The sequence below is a fragment of the Miscanthus floridulus genome, chromosome 7 (genome assembly GCF_019320115.1).
Source record: "Miscanthus floridulus cultivar M001 chromosome 7, ASM1932011v1, whole genome shotgun sequence".
NCBI lineage: Eukaryota > Viridiplantae > Streptophyta > Magnoliopsida > Poales > Poaceae > Miscanthus > Miscanthus floridulus.
Window position 1 is genome coordinate 34,557,636 of NC_089586.1, and position 26,038 is coordinate 34,583,673.

Below are 26,038 nucleotides of genomic sequence, written 5' to 3' on the forward strand. Positions count from 1 at the left end.
GGGAACACATTTCAACTTCCATATCTTGTTCCGATCACTAGGCCATCAAACACAAGTGTACACTGCGTGCACACATAAAAAGAACCACCAAAAATTAGTGCAGAACGAGGCAAATACATTGCAAATTTAGGAGGAAAGAAATTTAGTTGGACAAAGGTTTAGTCACTTAAAGTTTAGTTAGGTGATGCATGGATACCATCTAAACTTTAGGTGACTCATACCTGAATAGACTACACTAAGATATGAAAGGGCAGGTGGAAGAGTATTATTTACATATTTCTCGTGTTCTATGTTATTTTTTTTGAAGGACAGGCCTGGTGCAGTGATGAGAGCTGTCTCACTGAGTCACCTGGTCGCGGATTCGAAGCAGCCTCTCCGCAGATTTTGTGGAGGGAAGGCTTGCCTCGGTTTTTCCCTTCCCCAGACGCCACTCATGTGGAAGCCTCCGGCACTAGGTTTGTCCTTTTCTTTGTTAGTTTTTAAGTTCGGTTTAACTCATTTTTGCTAGAACAATTAGTTAGAGTTGAACTTAATTTTAGTCAATCTATTACTAGGAGTCTAGGACTAAAGTTTAGAAGACTAGCGATTAGTCCAGGGCATCAAATATAGGTTACGAGAACCCACCTAAAAGGTGCACATTTTACAAAATGGCAAGGGGCCATGTCCATCGCAAACTCAATTGTTAATACCCATTTCAATAAATACCATATCTTTTTTTTGATAGGATTTCCAAACATTGATGTTGAGTAGAGCACCCTACTAGTAATTCTGACCATGCACAATAGCAAAATCCACCCACCCCTATAGGATTAATGCCACCGCATCCTTGCTGGGCACTGTGATATCCTGCTGCGGTTTCCCGAAATTGACCTTTATTCGGAGCAAAGGAAGGATGCTCTGATCCGCTATCGCTAGGGGCAAAACCGTCTTTTGCACGTGGAAGGCCACACAGCTTTTGCAGTCCTGCACTGCTGGTGCCTTGGCACGCCTGCTCCCAGTCCAATTGGAAGTGCTACTGCTACACAAGCGTAGCAGCAGAGTCTTCTCTTCACTTCTCTCCGAGGGGAGGAGCCGAGCGGCGAGGCGATGGGTGCCAACTGCCTCGCGCAGACCAATGCACTCTTCAGGAAGAATCTCGTGATCCAGGTGATGCGTCCTCATCTCCTGATCAGTCAAATCTCTCTTCGTATTACTGGAATCTCGACTCTTTTTCGTAGGAAAATTTTTCTTTGCGGTTTGCCTCTGAAAAGGTTCATAGTTTCATACTAGTGCATGCTCGATCCTGTGGATTCCAAGGAACTGAAGAATGCAGCTCCTGTGTTCTAGTCCCAAGATTCGATCTTCTTCTTGCCGGAGCGCATACGAAAACCCCCAAATTAATTCTCTTCTCGCCGGGGTGCAATCAATCCTATTGCTTTTCGCTGATGAACTCTGACATGTTCTACCTACACTGTGAATCTGCAGAGGCGCAACCACAGGTCGAATTGCTGCCTCATCTGCTTCCCGCTGCTCATCTGCTTGCTACTCGGAGGGGTGCAGATGATCGTGGCGATAGCTTATTACGCCAGTTCAGCGGCGCACAGGCCACGGATCGACTGCGGCTACTGCACCGCTAGCACCAACAGCTCCAGCACGGACACGGTAGGAGGCCTCGTTTGCCCAACCGAATGTCCCCTGCCGATCGCGCCGAAATGGCCGCCGGTGCTGCAGCTGCCGCCGGCACCGGACGACATGGACATCGGTTCCTCGGCGTCGACCAATCTCACGGGCGCTTCGATCAGAAGGTCGAACCCCCCCGCGGCGACGTTCCTTGTCACTGGTACCAACCAGTCATTTGCAGAAAGTATGCACATCTTTAGTTTTGCGGTAAATGTTGGAGTTTCCTACTTGCAAAATGCTGTTATAGGTTTGGAATTTCATGATTTCTGGTTCTTGCAGGTGTCATGAGTAACATGTTACCCAAGCATGGGGAGTTGAATTCTGCAGCCGACATCTCCAATATTGCTGATTTCGCACTGGTTGGTTCCCTAAATTGAGCTTTGTGTGATGCTCTGCTGCTCGCTTGTTGAATTGAGCCATTGATCTAACTCCCTGCGAAACATTTTCAGGGTACAGATGCAATGCGCTTTATCTCTAATGGCGCTGAGGAACTCGGTTCTGATTTTGACCACCGCAACCACCTCTTTTTCCTTCAGAGAAGCTGCACTCGGAACGCGACACTTTCTTTTCTAGTCCAAGAAGGTAGCAGCAATTTTACCAAAGGTGAGATTCTTAACGGCTGCCCAGGAGCTATGTAGAGAAATCAAACGATAATTTAGTGTTTACAGAGTTGGCTTAACACAAATCTAGTGGGTACAATATGCAATTCTTTTATGATTTTTTAAGGAAAATAAAACTAATTCGCAAAAAGGAAAGGAAAAGGAAAACAGGTGGCTAATAGTAACATTTAGTGCATTATTACTACTATTTTTAGAATGGAATTTACCAGATATTTTTTTCTACAAATATTCGACGAATTGGTTGAGACATTGATCAGATAGAGTACCTTTTCTGAAATATGACTAGACTAAGTCATTGTGAAATAAGATGAACCCTAACAGCTATTCTTATCTGAAAAACTGGCCTGGATCAGATGCGGACTGTATTGAAGGATTATTTCTCTGGCGAGAGGACTCATCAGTCATTAACAGTGAATCATATAGAGTTTATTACAAAGAGGATACGCAAGCCAATCAAATTGCTTCAGGTTTTACCATTCTTCTCCTTGATCATATCTTTTCCCCCCTAATTGACAACTCTAATCAACTTATATTATTCTGTTTACAGCATATGACCTCACAAGCTCAAACCTCAACAAGTTTAACTTGATTGTCTCATACAACTCAACATACAAGGGTGATACTCAATTGTCATTGTCGTTATCTTCACTTTCATTTTCACCAATATTGCTTCGAGTTCCACGGTTATTGAATCTGGTAATTGTTTCTTTTGACTGAAAAAAATATAATTTTCCAGGTGAAACATACTTGCCACAACATACTATTTTCCCCCAACACTCAGCTCACCATTATATAAATGTCATAAGGAACTAAGATGTAATGGTTTAAACTTCCTTGCTTTCTATATGATAGCTTCTGCTATCTGTCACCACACCCCTTTTTAAAAAAAAAACTATTGCACTTTTGAATGTTGAAAGTCAAAATCTTGTGCTACTAAATGCTTTCGTGTAGAAAAAATTATTCAAATGTTTATGCATTGTTTTACTTATTTTATGGTGCTCCTATGCAGGTCTCAATTGCATACCTTCAATTGAGGGGCAGTGATACTAAGATACAGTTTGAGTTTATTAAAGACATGCCTAGAGTTGCTCAACAAGAATTGCCTATTGATATATCTTTCTTAGTGGGGAAATTGGTTTTCGTATGGATGATAATGCTTCTTTTCCCTGTATGGTCTCCTTTACCGTAGACTGAACAGCATGTATGTCGAGGGCGTCGGCTCCTAGAGTAGCAGGACCGCAACTACGGAGCTCGTACCCTCGCTCCGTCCTCGCCGGCGTGGTTATGCCCCACAGCCGTCGGCTTGAGAAGAGATAGAGGTGAAGGATAATAATCTTGCTTAATTTCTCAAGTCCCGATTACAATGCATAAATAGCCTATGGCTTAACTGAAAATAGAAACCAATCTCCTAAACATGAGGGAGATAACTTGATCCTAAACTTAAGGAATTGACTAGCCTAGCCACCGTTCGGTTGTGGCTTCTCTGCATGCGTGGCGAGGCCCAGGCTCGCGGCGCGCTCAGCCGCCCGCCGTACGTCGCGGGCGCGCCTCCTCCTCGTGTACCCGATGCCCCACATGACATCTCTCCCCTCCTCGACGACCGGCTTGTCCTCAAGCCGGAACGCAGGGTACTTGGCGGTGAAGGTCGCCACATCTTCCCATGTTGCTGATGCGGCCGGTTCTCCTGTCCAGCGAATAAGGACCTGTGGAACGCCGCGGGCGAGCCTGGTGCGCACGGCGCGCTCTGGTTGAGGCAGGACAGCGCCATGATGAACGGCTGGCAGAGGCGGGGGAGCGTCGGGCGGCGTACCGACCCATTTCTTCAGTAATCCCACATGAAAGACGTCGTGGAGCTTGGCGTTCGGCGGTAGCTCAAGACGCACTGCGACCTCATTGAGCAGCTCTGTAACTTTGTAGGGGCCAAAGAACCTGGGCTGTAGCTTGCCGCGCGGTGCTTTGGAGAGCGACGCGACCGGGCGGTGACGTAGGCGGAGTAGTACCCAGTCGCCGACGGCGAAGGAGACGGCGCGGTGCGACTTGTCGTAGTATCGCTTCTGGGTTGCTTGGGCCTGCGCCAGACGGTGCCGGACGTCATCCAAGAACTCCGCGCGTTCCTCCATGGATCGAGCCACTGCGGCCACGCGGGTGTCGCCAGGCTCATACGAGCGGATGCAGGGGGGGTCGCGACCGTAGACCACCTTGAAGGGTGTATCGCGCAGCGACGACTGGTACGCGGTGTTGTAGGTGTACTCCGCCCACGGTAGCCAGCGGAGCCAGTCGCGTGGCCTGTCGCCGGTGAAGCAGCGCAGGTACATGGCGATGACGCGGTTGGCCGCCTCAGTCTGACCGTCGGACTGTGGGTGGAACGCCGTCGTCATGTGCAGCTTGGGACCCAGCAACCTCATGAGTTCGCGCCAGAAGGTGGAGGTGAACACGGGGTCCCGGTCGGAGACCATGGACTGTGGTATGCCATGGAGGCGGACGATGTCGGAGAAGAACGCCTGAGCCACTGATTCGGCGGAGTATGGATGTGCCAACGGGATGAAGTGGCAATATTTGCTGAAGCGATCCACCACGGTCAAGATGACCGACTTGCCGCGCACCTTTGGTAGAGCTTCAATGAAGTCGAGGCCGATGTCCGTCCAGACGCCGGTCGGCACGGGCAGGGGCATCAGCAGACCGGCCGGCTGGAGGTGCTCCGTCTTGAAACGCTGGCAGGTGGCGCATGCCCGCACGAAGTCCTGGACGCGCCGGCGCATGTCGGGGAAGTGGAAGTCGCGGCGCAGGCGGTGGAGCGTGCGCTGCACGCCCTCGTGGCCGTCGTCGTGTACCGCGGCAAGGATCTCGTCCAGCAGCGGGGAGGCCGGAGGGATGTAGAGACGGCTGTCGAACGTGATCATGCCGTCCTTGAGCGCCCACGGCGCTGCCCGATCGCCCGCGGCTAGTTCGTCGCGGATGGCCACCAGAGCCGGGTGAACAGCCTGCTCCTGCCTGAGTCTGTCGATGTAGTCGAACCGCGGGGCGGAGATGGCCAGCACCGCGCCGTCGGGCGTGTCGCGCCGGGACAAAGCGTCAGCGACGACGTTCTGGGCGCCCGGCTTGTACTCCACCACGAAGTCGAACCCGAGAAGTTTGCCGACCCAATGATGCTGCGGGATCGTGGCAAGTCGCTGGTCGAGGAGGTACTTGAGGCTGTAGTGGTCCGTCCGGACGGTGAAGCGGCGGCCCCAGAGGTACGGTCGCCAGTGGCGCACCGCGTGGACGAGGCCGATCAGCTCCCGTTCGTAGGCGGCCAACGATCGGTGACGAGGCGCGACCGGCCGGCTGAAGAAGGCGATGGGATGCTTGTCCTGGAGGAGCACCGCACCGAACCCATGAGTGGAGGCGTCGCACTCGACGATGAACGCCTGGGAGAAGTCCGGCAGCGCCAAGACCGGGGCCGAGGTGACGGCGGTCTTGAGGGCCGTGAACGCCGCCGTCGCGTCCGCGGTCCACGTGAAGCCCTCCTTCTTCAACAGCGACATGAGCGGCGCGGCGATGGTCCCATAGTCCTGCACAAACTTGCGGTAGTATCCCGCGAGGCCCAAGAACGCGCGGACGGCGCGGACGGAACGCGGTGGGGGCCACTCGGCCACGGCCTGCACCTTGGCCGGGTCCATGGCGACGCCGGTGTCGGAGATCACGTGGCCGAGGTAGGAGATGGAGGACGCCCCGAATGCGCATTTCGAACGCTTGACGAACAGCTGGTGCTGCTGCAGCACGGTGAGCACGGCACGGAGGTGGCGGAGGTGGTCGGCCCAGGACGAGCTGTAGATCAAAATATCGTCAAAAAACACCAGGACAAATCGGCGGAGAAATGGGCGCAGGACATCATTCATCAGCGCCTGGAAGGTTGCCGGCGCATTGCATAACCCGAACGGCATGACGATGAACTCATATAAGCCGTCATGGGTGCGGAACGCCGTCTTGGCGATGTCCTCGGGCTTCATGCGGACTTGGTGGTAGCCCGAGCGTAGGTCCAGCTTGGTGAAGAACTTGGCGCCGTGGAGTTCGTCGAGCAGCTCGTCAACGACCGGGATCGGGTAGGCGTCCTTGACCGTGATGGCGTTGAGGGCACGGTAGTCGACGCAGAAACGCCATGTCCCGTCGGCCTTTTTGACGAGCAGCACCAGTGATGAGAACGCCGACGAGCTCCGACGGATGAGCCCCTGGTCCAGCATCAGCGCGCACTGGCGCTCCAGCTCGTCCTTGTGTGTGGCGGGGTAGCGGTACGGGCGCACGGCGACGGGCTGGGCGCCGGCGTGGAGCGTGATGCCGTGGTCGCGGGAGCGCGGAGGAGGCAGCCCCTGAGGCTCGGCGAAGACCGCGGCGAAGGAGTGCAGCAGCTCGTCGAGGAGGGACGCGGAGGCCGTGGTCGAACAGTTGGCCGACGCGGACGTCCCTTGAACACACGGCCAAACGATCGGCCGGCCTTGCTGGAGGAACGACATCGTGCGGCGCTGGAAGTCCCATGTGACCGGGCCGAGGGTCCCGAGCCATTGAGCCCCCAGCACGACGTCGTACCCCGCGAGCGGCATGACGAAGAGGTCGGTGGTGAAGATCTCGCCGTGGATGGAGAACGCGACGCGGGGGAGCACGCCGGGACAGGCGACGCGCTCACCGTTGGCCACCGTCGCCGTCATGCGGGGCCGCGCGGTGATCGGGAGCCCGGTGCGCTGCGCCGCGGCCTCCGAGATGAAGCTGTGGGAGGAGCCCGAATCCAGGAGCGCGGAGAAGATGGAGCCGCCGATGGTGACGCCGACCTGCAGGGTGTCGGTGAAACGGACCCCGGCGATGGCGGAGAGGGAGAAGCACGGCGACTCCGCTGTAGCCGTCCCCGGTTCGACCTGGATGGCGAACGCCTCCGTATCCCCGAGGCCGTCCGCGGCCGCGGCGTTGTCGTCGGGCGCGCCATCGATCTCGACCCCATCGAGGAAGAAGATCCTCTTGCAGAAGCGGTTGTGGCCTCGGGTGTAGCGCTCGTTGCAATTGAAGCAGAGGTTGAGGCGGCGCCGTTCCGCCATCTCCTCCGGGGTGAGACGCCTCTGTTGCCCATCGCCACGACCCGGTTGGGCGGCCGCAGGTGGCGCAGGCAGCGCGAGGAGTGGAGGCGGTGCCGGGAGTGCGGCCCGTGGGGGTGGCGGCGCCGCTGGTTGGCCGCGCGGTGGTGCTCGAGGCGGGTGCGGTACCGGGCGGTCCGCCTCCATCAATTCCACCTGCCGCGCCAAACTTATGGCGGCGGCGAGCGTATCCGGGCCGTGGATGCGTACGGCGTGGCTCAGCGGGGGTCCCAGTCCGCCCGTGAAGAGTTGTACCCGCTGTTCCTCGTCGAGACGACCCGCGCGTGGGAGCAGAGCCTGGAAGCGGCTGGCGTACTCCTCCACCGTTCCAGTACGGCGGCACTCGGTGAGTTCAAACAACGGGGCGGCGCGGAGGGCCGGGCCGAACCGGAGGTTGAGGAGATCCTTGAAGTGCCCCCAGGACGGTGTGCCCTCGTCATCTTGGAGCTGCACGTACCAGAGCTGGGCGACGTCGTCCAGGTGATAGGACGCCGTGCGCACCCGCTCTTCCGGCATGGTCCGGTGCTGCCGGAAGTACGCCTCGCACTTGTTGAGGAAGAGGAGGGGATCGACCGTGCCGTCGAAGCGGGGAAAATCCCACTTCTTGGGTCTTGGAGAGAATTCGGAGTCGCGGTGGCCGTCCGTCCCGTGGCCGTCGGCAGCGGCAGAGGACGACGCCGTCTTGTCCTTCATGGCGGCCATGTCCGACTTGAGGGTCTTCATCTCCGCGTTCATGGTCTTCAGCATCTCCAAGAGCTCGGAATTGGAAGGCTCCGTCATGGTGGTGGCTGGATTGGTGGAGGAAGCAGAGGAAGATGTCGGGGATGGCAGGTCGGGCGGTGGGTGCTGGGGTTCGGCGGCTGGCGTGGGGGCTGGTGGAGCGGCGGCGGAGGAGGAAGAAGATCGGCTGGATCGCGATACCAGGTTGTCGAGGGCGTCGGCTCCTAGAGTAGCAGGACCGCAACTACGGAGCTCGTACCCTCGCTCCGTCCTCGCCGGCGTGGTTATGCCCCACAGCCGTCGGCTTGAGAAGAGATAGAGGTGAAGGATAATAATCTTGCTTAATTTCTCAAGTCCCGATTACAATGCATAAATAGCCTATGGCTTAACTGAAAATAGAAACCAATCTCCTAAACATGAGGGAGATAACTTGATCCTAAACTTAAGGAATTGACTAGCCTAGCCACCGTTCGGTTGTGGCTTCTCTGCATGCGTGGCGAGGCCCAGGCTCGCGGCGCGCTCAGCCGCCCGCCGTACGTCGCGGGCGCGCCTCCTCCTCGTGTACCCGATGCCCCACATGACAATGTAGTAGATGGGAACTTCTTTTCTTTCCTGATATAGACATTAGTTAACTTGCATAATCAGATGTAAACTTGCTGCTATTGCAGGTCATCCTGAGCAATTTAGTCTATGACAAGGAACAGAAGCTAAGAACTATAATGAAGATGCATGGCCTAGGAGATATGGCATACGGGATTATATCATACTGTTATTTTCTTCTTCTATCGCTACTGTATATGCTCTTCTTGGTGTTTTTTGGCTCTCTTTTTGGTAAGACGATTCATTTCACAATTTGACAAGATGCGCTGCGTTAATATTCCAAATAAAAGGGTACATTTTAGAAGTGTTAAGGTTGTACAAATGGTTAATAGTACACTAGTTTTAGTTTTTTTTTCTTCTGATAATAGCTGCTTTCGATATGGTGAAAAATTATTTATAATATGTTGAAAGCATACATTAGGGACCACTTGTGCATTTCAAATCATGTGAATTACTTTGCTTTGGAAATAATACTTGTCTTTCTGTTGCCAGGCATAAAGTTATTTATATTGAGTGACTACAGGGTACAATTTGTGGTTTACTTCGCCTACATAAACTTGCAAATTTCGTTTGCTTTTCTTATAGCAACATACTTTTCAAAAGTCAGAACTGCTAGTGGTATGCTTCTACTCGAGTGTTTGCATTTCTGTTTGTTCAGATTCAGATGGTTCTAGCAAATTATTGACTATCATTATATGTAATTGTTTCATGCAGTGACTGGATATCTCTTCACAATTGGGTCTGCCTATTTAGGAGAATATTTATTCAGGCCTATTTTTGAAGATATGTCCATGTCAAGTCGGTGCCCAAACTACTTCCTACATTATGGCTAAGTCTGTTGTGATATATCTTATACCCCCCTACTATTACTTCTAAGAAAAAATATCATATTTTTCTGTGCTTCAGGAAGCTGGACAACACTTATGGAGTTCTTCCCACCATTTTCTTTGTACCGCATAATCCACGAGTTCTCTCCACCTCCATCACCTTTGTATCGTACAGACTTTTCGGGAATACACTGGGAAGACTTGAGTGATCACAAGAATGGAATGATAGACATTCTCATCATAATGGCAATCGAGTGGGCCACATTCCTTTTGTTAACATTCTTTTTGGATGAATTTGGCACCCTCCAAAACGGAATTAGAAAAATAGTATCAGCTTGTCACTCAAGCACAGATTGGAGCTCTCACACTTGTCAGATGCAGACTATTCAGCTTCAAGAATTCCTATCCTCAGTTGAAACAGACATGACTGATGTATTGAGAGAGGTGCACTTCCATATTATCTATCACCATTACCCTTGTGCATATACAATTCTATTTTTGTACGCTTTTATGTTCTGCTTGATTAAATCTGAATAATAGAATAAAGTAGACCGTGTGCTAACTTGATATTCTGAACACTATATCGACCAAACCACAAACCATCCCACCAAACTTGGATATTGCAGATAGTGTGACAAAGCAAGTTGAGATAAAAATATTATTTGGAATTACTCTAGTACTCCTGCATGAATGTTGTTTTACCAAATTCTTGGCACAATAATATTGCTTTCCCCTTTTTCTGTTTTCAGAGAGAAATAGTTGAACAACTCTTACAAGAATCGGATAGCAGTTATTCAGTAATATGCGACAATCTTAAGAAAGTGTACCATGGAAAAGATGGAAATGCAGAGAAAATTGCTGTCACAGGGTTATCACTTTCTATGCAACGTGGGCAGTGTTTTGGAATTCTTGGTCCAAATGGTGCTGGAAAAACCTCTCTCATTAGCATGGTAAATACAAACAGTCTTAGATGCATAAATCAGTAATGTATACAGGATGTTTCACACTGCAGTTTCTCTTTCCCGGGAAATGTCACCAATTTAGGAGAGTTGCTATACCCATTTGTTTAAATCAGGAAACATCATGTTTAGAAGTTCCTGATTTCCTCTTTGTTCCAGAAGACTAGCTATTGTTCAATAGTTCATCGATTAGCTTATATAATTTATTTCTCATTGCTACATTACACTATCGACTTTGATTAACTCTTAACCTGACAACAGCTGACAGGATTTACTAAACTTACATTTGGCACGGCTTATATTGATGGAATGGACATACGATTGGACATGAACAAAATCTATACAAGAATTGGGGTTTGTCCACAATTTGAGTAATGTTAACTTCCTGTCTCTCACTAAGCTTGTGTTACAAAAAAAGCAACTTGTATAATTCTGAACTAATTTTCTCTCAAAATTTAAGGCGGGAGATTTGTTAATTTGTGATCGCTACCCCTTTACGTTGATCATCTCCATGCAGCTTGCTATGGGAAACACTGACGGGTCGAGAGCATTTGATGTTTTATGGCAGACTTAAGAATTTGAGGGGTGGAGCATTAGATGTGGTAATGTCTGGCCACAGGTTAATCTGTACCTGTTTATTTTTGGGATTTATTCCATGAAATTGATTAGTTCCATTTGCCACCTTAAACTGAGACACCATCTAATTATTTCCATGCACTATCTGGTTCAAAGTCGTGTACTTGTATGTGACCCACATGTGGATATATCTTAATTCTGATTTTATTTCTCATTAATTTAGAAAAGGGAAAAATTGCGGCTTTAGCAACCACCTACAACAGTTCTTAGTCACCGAGTTTTCAGCTCAATTGCTGACTATCAAATGAAGGGAAAGAGGACACATTAAATGGGAAACTATAAACAAAGTCTATTATTGCTTTTTTTCATCCATTGCTCATGAAGATAAACAGAGCGACAACCTCCAAAGGTTTGTATTAGACAAAGGCCATTAGGCTTTGTATATTCCTTGATAATGGATTACAGAAGGGATTACACTTATATAGGAGAGAGAGGGGATGGCCCAAGGGGCCAGCAGTGTGAAAGGGCCAGTATAGCTGGCGCCTGCACAGATAGCTAGGAGATTACAGTAAAGGAGCAAATAATTCTAACACCCCCCCGCAGTCGGAACGTCGGTGGAGCGAACGTTCAGATTGGAGCGAAAGTCCATGAACACAGAAGACGGAAGCCCTTTGGTGAAGACATCTGCGAACTGTGAGGTGGTGGGAACGTGAAGCACACGAACAACACCAATAGCAACGCGTTCTCGAACGAAGTGGAGGTCGATTTCCACGTGCTTGGTGCGCTGATGCTGAATGGGGTTGGAGGAGAGGTAGACGGCGCTGACGTTATCGCAGTAGACGAGGGAGGCAGTCTGTAAAGGGTGGTGCAGCTCCTGTAGAAGTTGCTGCAGCCAGGATGCTTCGGCAACGCCGTTGGCAACAGCCCGATACTCAGCTTCGGCACTCGACCGAGAGACAGTGGGCTGCCGCTTGGAGGACCAGGAGATGAGACTGCCCCCAAGGAAGACCGCATAGCCGGAGGTGGAGCGTCGAGTGTCAGGGCAGCCGGCCCAATCCGCATCAGTATACACAACAAGTTGCGTTGGAGTAGACCGAGGAATAATCAGACCGAAGCTGAGGGTGCCCTGAAGGTACCGAAGGATCCGCTTGGCAGCCACAAGGTGAACTTCCTGGGGACCATGCATGTGAAGGCAGATTTGCTGGACAGCATACGCAATGTCGGGTCGAGTAAATGTTAGGTACTGGAGTGCACCTGCAAGGCTGCGGTAGGCAGTGGGATCAGCAACAGGAAGACCGGCATCTGCAGGAACTTTGGCACAGGTGTCGACAGGAGTGGAGCAAGGCTTGCAGTCGCTCATCCCATGGCGAGCAAGAATGTCCAGGATGTACTGACGCTGTGACAGAGTGAGGTGGTCCTTGTGGCGCTGAACTGCCACACCGAGGAAATGACGAAGGGGGCCAAGGTCCTTCATGGCAAACTCGTTCTTGAGTGCTGCAATCAGGCGATGTAGGAGCTGCTTGAAGGAGGCAGTGAGGACGATGTCGTCGACATAGAGAAGCAAGTAGACTGTCTCGGTGCCACGGCGAAGTATGAAGAGGGATGTATCGGACTTTGCTTCACTGAAACCCAAAGAAAGCAGGAAGGAGGCAAACCGGCTGTACCATGCCCGTGGAGCCTGTTTTAGTCCATAGAGGGATCTGTTGAACTTGCATACATGACCAGGAAGTGCAGGATCACCAAAACCAGTGGGTTGTGAGCAGTAGACTGTTTCTGACAGGGTTCCGTGGAGGAAGGCGTTTTTCACATCAAGTTGATGAATCGGCCAATCCCGGGAGTGAGCCAAGGTGAGGACAGTCTGGACGGTAGCAGGCTTGACGACGGGGCTGAATGTCTCGTCGTAATCAACACCGGGACGTTGGGTGAACCCACGAAGCACCCAGCGAGCCTTGTATCTGTCCAGGGAACCATCGGCATGAAACTTATGCTTGAAGATCCATTTGCCGGTGACCACATTTGCCTTGGCAGGACGGGGAACAAGATCCCAAGTGTTGTTGTCCTGTAGGGCAGCATACTCCTCTTCCATGGCCCGACGCCAGTGTGGGTCGGTGAGGGCGTCACGACAGGAGCGTGGTAGAGGTGACAGAGCCTCAGTGTGCAGCGCGAGGCGCAGCTGTCGATAACCGGACTTCCCGCGGGTCGCCATGCCATGAGTGTTGGCGACTGGCGGGATGGGGACAGCTCCTGTTGGAAGAGGAGGGTCACCCTTGACGAAGCGCGGCGGTGAAGGAATCATGTTGGAGCGTCGAGGAGGTGGTCCAACAGGGGACGCAGGTGGCGAGCTAGGGGCGGGTGGACACCGGGTGTAGACATGAATGACCGGTGGTTTGTTGAAGGAGGACGCCGGAGGTAGTTGTACAGGGGTGCCACCATGGGCGCCTGTACAGAAGGACCCGTGGGCACCGGAGCAGGGGGCGCCGGGGGCGCCGGGGGCGCCTCTACAGAGGGCGCCGACGAAGTGGGCACCTGTACAAAGGGCGCCATGGGCGCCTATACAGGTCGAGCTGGAGAGGAGCTCGGTGGCCGGGGCACGAAGCCCGGCGGAGGCTGCCGGAGGGCCGGTGCGCCCAAGGTGGGCACCGGTTGGGAGAGCACACGGGCGGGCAGAGGGCCAACAGCCCACGGTGTACCTGCAGGTGGAAGTAAAACTGACGACGAATCGTCGTTAGTTAGAAAATCAAGCTCGTGTGTGGGTGGCGAAGGTCGACGGAGGGAGAAAGGGAACATTGTCTCGTCGAAGACAACGTGGCGTGAGATGATGACGCGGTTTGTGGCGAGGTCAAGGCACCTATACCCCTTGTGGTCAGGAGAATAGCCAAGAAAGACGCACAAGGAAGATCGTGGAGCGAGCCTATGAGGAGTGGTGGCAGTGAGGTTGGGGTAGCAGGTGCACCCGAAAGCTCGAAGGTCATGGTAGGAGGGGAGAGTGCCATGGAGGGCAAAGAAGGGAGTGCTCATGTTCAGGGTCTTGGTTGGGAGGCGATTGATGAGGAGAGTGGCGGTGGCAAGGGCATCAGCCCAGTAAGAGGGGGGCATGGATGCTTGGAAGAGCAAGGTGCGGGTGACGTTGTTGACGGTGCGAAGCATGCGCTCGGCTTTGCCATTTTGCTGCGAGGTGTAGGGGCATGACATGCGAAGGGTGACACCTTTGGCAGAAAAGAAAGCGCGCGACGCGGAGTTGTCAAACTCACGCCCGTTGTCACACTGCACGGTCTTGATGGTGCAACCAAACTGAGTGAGCACATAGGCGAAAAAACTAGAGAGAGCATTAAAGGTGTCAGACTTTAGTTTAAGAGGGAAAGTCCAAACAAAATGCGAGCAATCATCAATAATGACTAGATAGTATTTGAAACCGGATACACTGATGATTGGGGAAGTCCACAAATCACAATGTATCAAGTCGAAATTTTTAGTTGCACGAGACAAGGAATTGTTAAAAGGCAAGCGGACATGACGCCCAAGCTGGCAAGCATGGCAGAGAGTGTCATCGTCGGGCTTGCTGCAGATGATGGAGGACGACTTGGCAAGAGTCTGAAGAGTAGCCTTCCCAGGATGACCGAGCCAATAATGCCAAGTAGTGGAGGAGGGAGTGGCCATGAGAGCGTAGGAATCGGATGGTGATGTCGGGAGCTGCAAGGTGTAAAGGGGTCCCGAGCTGTCACAGCGAAGGAGAAGGTTCCTGGTACGAAGATCCTTCACAAAAACACCAAGAGGGTCAAACTCGACAGAAACAAGATTATCAGTGGTGAATTTCCGAATTGACAAGAGATTTCTAATAATGTCAGGGGCAATGAGAACATTGTTGAGGCGAAATGGGCCAGGGAGGGTTGAGTAGCCGGTGCCAACAACCGGAAGAGTGGCGCCATTTCCCACAACAATTGAAGAAGGAAAGGAGGAGGTTGGTGACATGGTGACCATACCAGGAGTGCCGGCTATGTGAGAGGAAGCACCCGAGTCGAAGACCCAATCCGAGGTGCTTGACGGCGGAGTGAGGGTGATGGTGCTGAAAGCGTTGGCGAGACCCTCAGTAGTCCAGGGCGACGGCGAGGTGGGCGCCTGGTAGTATGCCTCGGGGACTAGCGGAGGAGTGAAGTAACCCGGGGGCACCCCGGCCATGAGAGCTTGCTGTGATGGTGGACCGCGAGAGCCGCCTGGGTTGGACCCGGGCCACATCTGGATGGACCCAGTCCATGGGTTGAAGAAGGATGGCCACTGTTGGCCATTTGGTGGGCCAGCTTGAGTGCCGGCTTGGGCGCCGCCGTGGCCGCGTCCACCGCGGCGACGTCGTCCGCGGTTATTGCCGTTGCCGGACTGCTGGCCCCCAGCAGCCTAAGGATGGCGTGAAGGAGAAGGGGTGTGGCCGAGCTGCTGTCCCCCAGCAGGCTGTGGAGGGCGCTGAGGAGCAGGGGACGGAGCAGGTGGCTTGCTGGACGGCGCGGTGACGAGGGCCGAGGGCGGAGCTGAAGGTGACGCCATGTTGAGTTCGGCCAGCCTCAGGTCAGCACGGACGTCAGCGAAGGATGGGAAGGGCTTCTGCCGCGTGACGAGCTACGACATGAACTGGAAGCATTCGTTGAGGCCGCGCAGCACATTCAACACCAGGGTCCGGTCCAGGACGGGTTCGCCAAGGTCGGCGAGCGTGTCCGCCATGTGCTTCATCTTGCGACAGTATTCATCCACAGATAGAGCACCCTGGCAGAGAGTGCGGAACTCGGCGTCGAGGAGCATGGCGCGTGATTCACGGTTGTTGAAGAATTGCTGCTCGAGGTCGAGCCACGCCGCCCGAGCAGTGATGCCGTCACGCTCGTGGACGACGTCGAGGAGGTCAGGGGCGATAGTGTTGAAGATCCATGAGACGACAACACAGTCCATGCGGGACCATGCCGCGTCGTGGAGGTGGATGGCGTCGCTGAGGATGTGGTCCTTCAGGGCAAACCGGCCGAGGATGAGCAGGATGAAACCGCGCCATTTGGAGTAGTTTGAGGCTTGCAGATCAAGAACAATAGGAATGAGGTTCTTGATGTTCTGCACAGCGGCCGCCTGGCTATGAAGATGGGCGACAGCCGCAGTCTCCGTGGCGATGGAGTCGTCGTCGCCTGCTCGCGCTCCAAGTCGAGAGCAGCGGCAGCAGCGCGGACCCGCTCCTAGGCGGCGGTGGTGGACTTGAGGAGGTCCGCCTCCTCCTTGAGTTGGGCGCTGCGCGCCTGGTTGGAGTCGCGCAGGGAGGCAGCCTCAACTTCCAGAGCCTTGGCGGCGGCGAGCGCCTCGTCGCGGAGCTTGGTCGCGGCGGCGGCAGCCGAGGCGCCGGAGCCGGAATCGCCGCCGGAGGAAAGAGCAGCCATGGGTACGGGAACCGGCGGGGTACGCGCGGCGGCCGTTGGGGCGGGCGCAGCAGCCAAAGCGCGGCGGCCGGAGAGGCGCGCGCGTGGGTCAGGGCTAGGCGGCGGCAGAGAGTAGCGGAAGCAGGGGATACAATTAGTCTGATACCATATTAGACAAAGGCCATTAGGCTTTGTATATTCCTTGATAATGGATTACAGAAGGGATTACACTTATATAGGAGAGAGAGGGGATGGCCCAAGGGGCCAGCAGTGTGAAAGGGCTAGTATAGCTGGCGCCTGCACAGATAGCTAGGAGATTACAGTAAAGGAGCAAATAATTCTAACACCCCCCCACAGTCGGAACGTCGGTGGAGCGAACGTTCAGATTGGAGCGAAAGTCCATGAACACAGAAGACGGAAGCCCTTTGGTGAAGACATCTGCGAACTGTGAGGTGGTGGGAACGTGAAGCACATGAACAACACCAATAGCAACGCGTTCTCGGACAAAGTGGAGGTCGATTTCCACGTGCTTGGTGCGCTGATGCTGAATGGGGTTGGAGGAGAGGTAGACGGCGCTGACGTTATCGCAGTAGACAAGGGAGGCAGTCTGTAAAGGGTGGTGCAGCTCCTGTAGAAGTTGCTGCAGCCAGGATGCTTCGGCAACGCCGTTGGCAACAGCCCGATACTCAGCTTCGGCACTCGACCGAGAGACAGTGGGCTGCCGCTTGGAGGACCAGGAGATGAGACTGCCCCCGAGGAAGACCGCATAGCCGGAGGTGGAGCGTCGAGTGTCAGGGCAGCCGGCCCAATCCGCATTAGTATACACAACAAGTTGCGTTGGAGTAGACCGAGGAATAATCAGACCGAAGCTAAGGGTGCCCTGAAGGTACCGAAGGATCCGCTTGGCAGCCACAAGGTGAACTTCCCAGGGACCATGCATGTGAAGGTAGATTTGCTGGACAACATACGCAATGTCGGGTCGAGTAAATGTCAGGTACTGGAGTGCACCTGCAAGGCTGCGGTAGGTAGTGGGATCAGCAACAGGAAGACCGGCATCTGCAGGAACTTTGGCACAGGTGTCGATAGGAGTGGAGCAAGGCTTGCAGTCGCTCATCCCATGGCGAGCAAGAATGTCCAGGATGTACTGACGCTGTGACAGAGTGAGGTGGTCCTTGTGGCGCTGAACTGCCACACCGAGGAAATGATGAAGGGGGCCAAGGTCCTTCATGGCAAACTCGTTCTTGAGTGCTGCAATCAGGCGATGCAGGAGCTGCTCGAAGGAGGCAGTGAGGACGATGTCGTCGACATAGAGAAGCAAGTAGACTGTCTCGGTGCCACGACGAAGTATGAAGAGGGATGTATCGGACTTTGCTTCACTGAAACCCAAAGAAAGCAGGAAGGAGGCAAACCGGCTGTACCATGCCCGTGGAGCCTGTTTTAGTCCATAGAGGGATCTGTTGAGCTTGCATACATGACCAGGAAGTGCAGGATCACCAAAACCAGTGGGTTGTGAGCAGTAGACTGTTTCTGATAGGGTCCCGTGGAGGAAGGCGTTTTTCACATCAAGTTGATGAATCGGCCAATCCCGGGAGTGAGCCAAGGTGAGGACAGTCTGGACGGTAGCAGGCTTGACGACGGGGCTGAATGTCTCGTCGTAATCAACGCTGGGACGTTGGGTGAACCCACGAAGCACCCAGCGAGCCTTGTATCTGTCCAGGGAACCATCGGCATGAAACTTATGCTTGAAGATCCATTTGCCGGTGACCACATTTGCCTTGGCAGGACGGGGAACGAGATCCCAAGTGTTGTTGTCCTGTAGGGCAGCATACTCCTCTTCCATGGCTCGACGCCAGTGTGGGTCGGTGAGGGCGTCACGACAGGAGCGTGGTAGAGGTGACAGAGCCTCAGTGTGCAGCGCGAGGCGCGGCTGTCGATAACCGGACTTCCCACGGGTCGCCATGCCATGAGTGTTGGCGACTGGCGGGATGGGGACAGCTCCTGTTGGAAGAGGAGGGTCACCCTTGACGAAGCGCGGCGGTGAAGGAATCATGTTGGAGCGTCGAGGAGGTGGTCCAACAGGGGACGCAGGTGGCGAGCTAGGGGCGGGTGGACACCGGGTGTAGACATGAATGACCGGTGGTTTGTTGAAGGAGGACGCCGGAGGTAGTTGTACAGGGGGTGCCACCACGGGCGCCTGTACAGAACGACCCGTGGGCACCGGAGCAGAGGGCGCCATGGGCGCCGACGAAGTGGGCGCCTGTACAGAGGGCGCCATGGGCGCCTGTACAGGTCGAGCTGGAGAGGAGCCCGGTGGCCGGGGCACGAAGCCCGGCGGAGGCTGCCGGAGGGCCGGTGCGCCCAAGGTGGGCACCGGTTGGGAGAGCACACAGGCGGGCAGAGGGCCAGCAGCCCACGGTGTACCTGCAGGTGGAAGTAAAACTGACGACGAATTGTCATTAGTTAGAAAATCAAGCTCGTGTGTGGGTGGCGAAGGTCGACGGAGGGAGAAAGGGAACGTTGTCTCGTCGAAGACAACGTGGCGTGAGATGATGACGCGGTTTGTGGCGAGGTCAAGGCACCTATACCCCTTGTGGTCAGGAGAATAGCCAAGAAAGACGCACAAGGAAGATCGTGGAGCGAGCCTGTGAGGAGTGGTGGCAGTGAGGTTGGGGTAGCAGGTGCACCCGAAAGCTCGAAGGTCATGGTAGGAGGGGAGAGTGCCATGGAGGGCAAAGAAGGGAGTGCTCATGTTCAGGGTCTTGGTTGGGAGGCGATTGATGAGGAGAGTGGCGGTGGCAAGGGCATCAGCCCAGTAAGAGGGGGGCATGGATGCTTGGAAGAGCAAGGTGCGGGTGACGTTGTTGACGGTGCGAAGCATGCGCTCGGCTTTGCCATTTTGCTACGAGGTGTAGGGGCATGACATGCGAAGGGTGACACCTTTGGCAAAAAAGAAAGCGCGCGACGCGGAGTTGTCAAACTCACGCCCGTTGTCACACTGCACGGTCTTGATGGTGCAACCAAACTGAGTGAGCACATAGGCGAAAAAACTGGAGAGAGCATTAAAGGTGTCAGACTTTAGTTTAAGAGGGAAAGTCCAAACAAAATGCGAGCAATCATCAATAATGACTAGATAGTATTTGAAACCGGATACACTGATGATTGGGGAAGTCCACAAATCACAATGTATCAAGTCGAAATTTTTAGTTGCACGAGACAAGGAATTGTTAAAAGGCAAGCGGACATGACGCCCAAGCTGGCAAGCATGGCAGAGAGTGTCATCGTCGGGCTTGCTGCAGATGATGGAGGACGACTTGGCAAGAGTCTGAAGAGTAGCCTTCCCAGGATGACCGAGCTGATAATGCCAAGTAGTGGAGGAGGGAGTGGCCATGAGAGCGCAGGAATCGGATGGTGATGTCGGGAGCTGCAAGGTGTAAAGGGGTCCCGAGCTGTCACAGCGAAGGAGAAGGTTCCTGGTACGAAGATCCTTCACAGAAACACCAAGAGGGTCAAACTCGACAGAAACAAGATTATCAGTGGTGAATTTCCGAATTGACAAGAGATTTCTAATAATGTCAGGGGCAATGAGAACATTGTTGAGGCGAAATGGGCCAGGGAGGGTTGAGTAGCCGGTGCCAACAACCGGAAGAGTGGCGCCATTTCCCACAACAATTGAAGAAGGAAAGGAGGAGGTTGGTGACATGGTGACCATACCAGGAGTGCCGGCTATGTGAGAGGAAGCACCCGAGTCGAAGACCCAATCCGAGGTGCTTGACGGCGGAGTGAGGGTGATGGTGCTGAAAGCGTTGGCGAGACCCTCAGTAGTCTAGGGCGACGGCGAGGTGGGCGCCTGGTAGTATGCCTCGGGGACTGGCGGAGGAGCGAAGTAACCCGGGGGCACCCCGGCCATGAGAGCTTGCTGTGACGGTGGACCGCGAGAGCCGCCTGGGTTGGACCCGGGCCACATCTGGATGGACCCGGTCCATGGGTTGAAGAAGGATGGCCACTGTTGGCCATTTGGTGGGCCGGCTTGAGTGCCGGCTTGGGCGCCGCCGTGGCCGCGTCCACCGCGGCGACGTCGTCCGCGGTTATTGCTTTTTTCATCCATTGCTCATGAAGATAAACAGAGCGACAACCTCCAAAGGATGGGATGCCTTCATGTCATCTCCCTAGTGTCCTCATGTTGCATCGACGTCCAAAAACATTGCTAACATATTCCCTTGAAAGTAGTCTAAAAAAGGAAGTATATGTTTAAAAAAACAAAATTATTCCGTGAACACCAAATTATTCAAATAAGAGCCACGACCCCTACAAAAATAGAGTTCTCTCCTCCTTCCCTATGCCCATTAGCAAATTCCGTAGCATATGATATGGGTTTTGGTGGGGATAACCTAGTTAGATATATGAACCATAGTCATAGAAAATGGGGGTCAAAGGCATCAACCCTAAACGTCGACCCCAACCCGAATATGTAGGGTCATTTTCAACCCTGCCATGTAAAAACCTCTCACAAGTAGCATACCATGTTCGTCGACCCTGTTCTCTGATCCTGTTGACCCAGAAGTTTTGTGACTATGATATGAACAATGTTTCAAATTGTTTTATCATGCCGACAATAAAAATATAGGTGTTTAATTGTTTATGCAATTACAGAAACACCACTTGTGACTACCAGTCTAGTTTCTTTTGGCTAAGTTATCCTTTGTTAAAATTTCATCTCATTGAAAGTACTAAAAGAATATCTTATCTTAAGAGGGATTCCAATTTTCAAATGAATTTGTTGGTAAAAGGGGTGTTTGTTCTGACTTTTCAGAAATTGGTACATTGACGTACTAAAAATTGACCATGATTATGTAGGTGGTTCCAGTTAAAAACATCCCTCTTGTCAGGAAGTTCTATTGGCTACTGATTATGCCAGACAATCAATTTGTCACAAATTAAAGCTCTTTAAAAGAGATATTAACATGCATTTGATTCAAGACATTCTCAACACTAGCAAGTGGGTAATAAACAATATTATATAGCCTAGAAAAATTCTCATTCAGGGGTGTTTAGCCTATCTAAGTATCTTCCTAGAACCTAGTTTGTAAGCTACCCCCTCCATTACAAATTGTAAGTCATTCTGGCTTTTGTAGGTACATAGCTTTTGTTACGCATCTAGATATACATTATGTCTAGATATACAGTCAAAAATATGTATATAGAAAAGCGAGAATTCATGTTGTAAGTATCTCATATTTTAAAACTCCCACATCGCAGAAATTCATCCTGGATATTTTAAAAGACCTTTTTTTCCAAAACTGAGTCACCTATCCTATTTTCTATTCATGTTGCAATAACATCGATCACACATTTACAATTATGTGTTGTGTATCAATCAAATCAAAGTACTGTTTCTTTCCTCCAGGCTGTGGAACATTCTCTGAAAAGTGTAAGGCTATTTGATGACGGTGTTGCTGATAAGCGTGTGGCAAAATACAGTGGTGGCATGAAGCGTCGTCTCAGTGTTGCTATATCTCTGATTGGTGATCCTAAGGTACATGTATTTACATACCTGACCATAATTCAGGAAACAGAGTGCATTTCTTGTACAGTTAGAAAGAGTGGTATTTGCGGCAAAGCAATGTGGAATGCTGTATTTCTTGTACAGTTTGCCCATGTAAAAGGTTGTGTGTTTGGAGCATTTTGTAGGTTGTTTACATGGACGAACCAAGCTCCGGACTGGACCCAGCGTCAAGGAGAGCACTGTGGAATGCTGTGATGTCTGCCAAAGAGAACAGGGCCATAATTCTCACAAGTACAGTATTCCATCTATATATGTTTTCAGACACCGCTCCATTCTCTCAGTTTCCCTAACGACAGTACTTTTCTGTCAGCTGCCATCTTGAACTTGACAACATAATTGTGCCTTCCAACTTTCAGCGCATTCGATGGAAGAGGCTGAAGCTCTATGCGACAGGATAGGAATCATGGTAAACGGGAGTCTTCAGTGCATTGGAAACTCCAAAGAGGTAGGCTTATCCATGTGATAAGTCTGTAGTTCTGTACTGATCTACACATACTTGCTAAAAGATGTCCGACGTTTTTCCAGCTGAAAGCCAAGTATGGAGGCACATATGTGCTCACCATAACAACTGCTGCGGGCGAAGAGGAGGTGGTAGAGCAGCTCGTCCGGTCCCTCTGCCCTACAGCGAACAGAGTGTACCGCATCTCGGGGACGCAGAAGTTTGAGATGCCGAAGCAGGGCTGAGAATTAGTGAGGTGTTTCAGGCCATGGAGCATGCCAAGAGCTTGCTGAACATCGCTGCCTGGGGCCTATCTGATGCAACGCTGGAAGATACCTTCATAAAAGTTGCCAGCGAGAGTGACGTATCGTAAGTTATTTTAGCTTTTGTAGATCAATATGGCTAGCATCCGTACATCTAGACGGACGCGTGCGTTTGGATGCCCGCGTACCCCGTCCGCTAATTCGCCCCGCCCCGGTTGCTGCGCCCGCGCGTCCAGACGACTTGCCTCGCATGCGCAGTCCGCCTGTCTCGATTTGACCCACCCCGTCCGCCTGGCCGTTAGCCCCGCCCCGCACGCGCACCTCACCCCGTCGCGCCCCGACCGCCGGCCCCAAGTGCGCCGCGTGCCACGTCGGCCGGGCTTGGCTCACCGCGTCCCATTCCCCGACGCCCTTGCCATGCCACCATCACTCGCTGCACCACCTGACTGAACCATATTAAATATTTGGAACATACTATTGCAACATATCTGTAAAACATATGCAACATCCAGATTAAAACGCTTATAACATACGTCTTGAACAGATAAAACATTTTTGAACAAATGCTTGCAACATGCCTTAGAACACTTGCAACATCCATGATCTACTTTTTCAACATCCATATAAAATAATTGCAACATACCTCTCAAACTTCTGAAACACTTGAAACATACATTTGCAACATAGGGGAGGAGAGGCTTGGGCCGATCCATCAGGGTGGGAGCCGACGGTGAGCGATGACTCGTGAGCACCACTAGCATCCCGCCGCGCTCGTTGGTGCCCTTGGCTCGGCTGGGATGACCTGAGGTGCCCCGGGACGTGTGCCCAGCGGGCATCGGCCGGGGTGGCTGCGCGTGAGGCATCCCAATGGCGTTGGGTTAGGGAAGAGGCTAGGGAGGCGCTCTGCTGTCAGCGGACGCGAGATAGAGAGCGAGAGATGGGGGAGAGCAGAGACAATGCGTGTAGGATGAGGGCACCGCGAGGGATGGCCGCGGCGGTCGGGCTGCGCGATTCGTGAGTCGAATCTGCACGGGCCGGGTGCGTGACAAGCAGGGCGAGCGATGGGAGGGAGCAAGTGTCGCGGGCGAGGCACGCGTCGCAAGCGGGAGCGAGCAGCATGGGCGGAAGCGGTGAGGCGGAGTGTGGCGCGCGGCGTCTGGATGGATGGACGCCAACATGAAAGCATTATCGTTTCTTTTTTTTTTGAGCCTAAGGCATTATCGTTTCTAGATACATAGTAAAACCGTGTATCTAGAAAAGTCATAATGACTTACAAGTTACAATTTGGAACAAAGGGACTAACATTTATGCGATGTTGTTCAAATTTACCTAATATTTAGCTGATTTTTTATCAGAATTTGATGAATAGACACAAGAAGAACGGAATGAATTATATTTTTTTTATACAAGGATGAACTTATGGGTTTATTTGAAGTCTAGACTTGACTAGCCTAAAAATTTGAATTGGGCTGAAATTTTTTATCGTTATGATGTTGTTTCAGGTCTTACTGAGACAGATAAATTTCACCAAAATTCATTTATTTTAGACCAAATCCCAGAACACTACTTCACACAACATGTCATTAGGGAAGTCTCATTGAAAGTACAATTCGCAAGACAATCCGAGGGCTAATGAGATCTCAACCCCAACGCGTCCAAATTCCAAAAGGACCGCATTAGTGCTGTAAAATTGCTTACGATCCATCTCACGTAGACATAGGATGACATACACATAGCATTTCTCATTCTCTTACCCTTTTCTTGTTTTCTCGTGTAAAATGGTTAACTTAAAAGTACTACATTGAAATGACATGGATTATAACTTGGCATGAAACTATTTAAACAACCCAAATGAGGTTAATTCTACAAAAACACGACACATGGGCCACGACGGGTTGAAACCAGAACACTAACGGATCAGGATATTACATTGTCTTCTGCTTTAGGGCTAACGCCCTCTTTCAAAGTTGACGCCCTTGTTGGTGACAATATTGGTTCTAAATATTGACTCCACGGGGTGCCGAGGTATTACACGTGCAATAGCAATTGAATGCCCTAGGTTAATTTGCTGGCGCCCCTTGGACCTTGTGGTTGGCCTACTCGTGCCATGGCCTGATTGTCTGAGTCCGTGTGCGTCACAACATATGGCTCGTCTTTCACCTTTTTTTAACCTTATAACATATGCACATAACAGTTACATATTTAAGGTGAGCTATTGTCCAGCTAATTGTTCATACACGATTAATCCTTATTAGCACCTTGCACTCATTAGACTCGCTCCGATCTAGTTTATAAGGTGCGTATGCATATCATGATTCAAGCTTTACAATCTTTGACCAATAATTAGGCTAACATTTTTTTAACTATTATAATACAAATTTGATATTTTTTAGATTTATAATCAAATTCATTATTCAACAACTATAAGTTGATAATTATAAATAATATAATACAACAGGAATAAATAATTAAAGTGAAATTTGAGAGAATTAGGTCTTATAAACTGGATCGAAGGTACATAAGCAGTTTTTAGATAATGACACAACAAGTTATATATTTGCTAGTTTTAAACTATTGTTCCACTGTTGCCTCCGCCTAGGCTCTAGGGCTTCTCTCCTTCTTCCGCTCGGGTGATTTGCTGGTGGTAAGGAGGGAGACCCATCTCTCTTTTTTTGTAGTTTACATATCTAGTTTGCTTAGGGCTTAGTACAAATTAATTTATCGACAAAATCAGATGATTTTCGATCGGGATCTTGTTATCGCGATGACTTCGGTGGTTGTCATGACGAGATTACCGTTGCAGGCGTTGATTTCATCAGCAGGCGGCCAATTTGTGACCATTATAAGCAAGGGGAGGGGTGTTCCTGGGCACTCTCAACGATGACAATTACTCCGGGTCATTGATCTCATCATCGATGGTCGCGGGGAGGAAATCAAAGTTTGAAGGTAATGAATCTGCATCCTATGTTGTACCTAACAATGCAACTGCCGATGTTCTTTCATCGATTCAGATATGTTTTGAACTGGTCCCAAAACGTTGGATCTTACGGCATGTCAATGTTTTGGGGTTGATCATTGGATTCGTCTTCACTCTGGCTTCCGTGTTCAACAAGGCTGTGCTCATCAAAAAACAACTATGGAAGAAGACTATGGACGAATCTAGATAGAACCTATTGTACCCTTTTAATTTCAGATTTTTCCGTATGTAATATGTGGATGTAATGTGCCAAGTTTTAATATAATTCCCCCTTCACTTCAGAAAAAATAATGTTCCACCAGTAGCCTACTCTCCCCGTGGGGAGGATAAATATAAAATCAAGAGGAAGAATAAA

General features: G+C 51.5%; 1 pseudogene; it reads left to right on the plus strand.

Annotated features, from left to right (window-relative positions):
- Positions 1–1,017: 1,017 nt before the first annotated feature.
- Positions 1,018–25,961, plus strand: LOC136466862 (ABC transporter A family member 8-like; annotated as a pseudogene).
- Positions 25,962–26,038: the final 77 nt, after the last annotated feature.